Here is a 2,157-nt window from a genome sequence, read left to right as displayed (position 1 = left end):
ATCTTTTGTTGTGATTTAGAGTAGGGTTACACCGTAATGACTAGGTTACTAGATCACAGCTCAACACCATGTATTATTGCAGTAATGGAACCAGGCAGAGATGGACTCAGAGCAGAACTGAGAAAGTAAAAACCCAGCAGTATTGATGTGTCTCATTGTTACCACCAGTGGAGTAGAGGTATCATGGTGGAGCATTTGTGATGATCATTTCACTCCAGTCTGCAGCACATCGTTTGTTACGGAGACAGCTAAGGAGAGCAGGCACTAGGCCCTGTTGACACACACACTTTTCCCTGGATGCCAGGAGATCGACGAGTCTGTCAGAGAAAGGGCTCTGCGGAGACCAGAGCCTGCATGTAGGCTGCAGGTATCATCCATCCTGCCACACTGTGTGCGCACACGTGAGTGTGTGTGACAGCTCTCTGTTTGCCGTTTGGCCTCATCAGTCAGTCTACAACCAGTCTGTCCCTGTTGTGGTCCGTCTGTCCTGCTCTCATTGACAGTCAATTGGGTGAAGGCTGCAAATACATTCGACTTTCCTCAGCATATCCTTATGAATATTATTCATGGGGAACGATATAAACTGTTGAGTAAACCGAGAGATACATAACTAACGGGGGTCTGACAACCTGGACTGAAAATTACTGAGGATAATAGCGGACTATATTGCCACTCCTATTTGCCATATCTTCAATTTAAGCTTACTAGAAAGTGTGTGCCCTCAGGCCTGGAGGGAAGCAAAAGTCATTCTGCTACCTAAGAATAGTAAAGCCTCCTTTACTGGCTCAAAGAGCCGACCAATCAGCTTGTTACAAACCCTTAGTAAAGTTTTGAAAAAAATTATGTTTGATCAGATACAATGCTATTTTACAGTAAACTAATTGACAACAGACTTTCGGCACAATTATAGGGAAGGACATTCAACAAGCACAGCACTTACAGAAATGACTGATGATTGGCTGAGAGAGATTGACGATAAAAAGATTGTGGAGGCTGTTCTGTTAGACTTCAGTGCAGCTTTTCACATTATCGATCATAGTCTGCTTTACAATCCCTGCTATATTGTGGATAAAGAGCTAGCGGTCTATCAGAACACAGAAGGTGTTCTTTAATGGAAGCTTCTCCAACATAATCCAGGTAGAATCAGGAATTCCCCAGAACAGCTGTCTAGGCCCCTTACTTTAAAAAAATCTATACTAATGACATGGCTTTGAGTAAAGCCAGTGTGTCTATGTATGCGGATGACTCAACACTGTACACGTTAGCTATTACAAAGACTGAAACAACTGCAACACTTAACAAAGAGCTGCAGTTAGTTTCAGAATGGTTGGCAAGGACTACATTTGTCCTAAATCTAAAAAAAATACTAAAAGCATTGTATTTGGGACAAATCATTCACTAAACCCTAAACCTCAACAAAATGAATGATGTTGAAATTGAGGTGACTAAACTGCTCGGTGTAACCCTGGATTGTAAACGGTCATGGCAAAAACATTGAAACAACAGTAGCTATGATGGGGAGAAGTCTGTCCATAATAAAGCACTGCTCTGCCTTCTTAACAGCACTATCAACAAGGCAGGTCCTTTCCGCCCAAGTTTTGTCACACCTGGACTACCGTTCAGTCATGTGGTCAGGTGCCACAAAGAGAAACTTAGGAAAAATTGCAATTGGCTCAGAACAGGGCAGCACGGCTGGCCCAGAGAGCTAACATTAATAATATGCATGGAAATCTCTCCTGGCTTAAAGTGGAGGAGAGATTGACTTCATCACTACTTGTATTCACATGTTGAATGCACCGAGCTGTCTGTTTGAACTACTGGCACACAGCTTGGACCCCCATGCATACCCCACAAGACATGTCACCAGAGGCCTCTTCACAGCCCCAAAGTCCATAACAGACTAGGGGAGGTGCACAGTACTACATAGAGCCATGACTACATGGAACCCTATTCCACATCAAGTAACTCATGCAAGCAGTAAAATTAGATTTAAAAAAACTGATAAAAATGTACCTTATGGAACAGCAGGGACTGCGAAGAGACAAACACAGGCACAGACACATGCACAATAACATACACACTATACACACACGTACACAACTGTAAGTGCTGTTATTGTGAAGTGGAGACGTTTAGGAGACGCAAAGTGGTAGGCCA

Source organism: Salvelinus namaycush, chromosome 13 (genome assembly GCF_016432855.1).
Source record: "Salvelinus namaycush isolate Seneca chromosome 13, SaNama_1.0, whole genome shotgun sequence".
NCBI classification, from domain to species: Eukaryota; Metazoa; Chordata; class Actinopteri; order Salmoniformes; family Salmonidae; genus Salvelinus; species Salvelinus namaycush.
Note: the sequence above shows the minus strand (reverse complement) of the source record.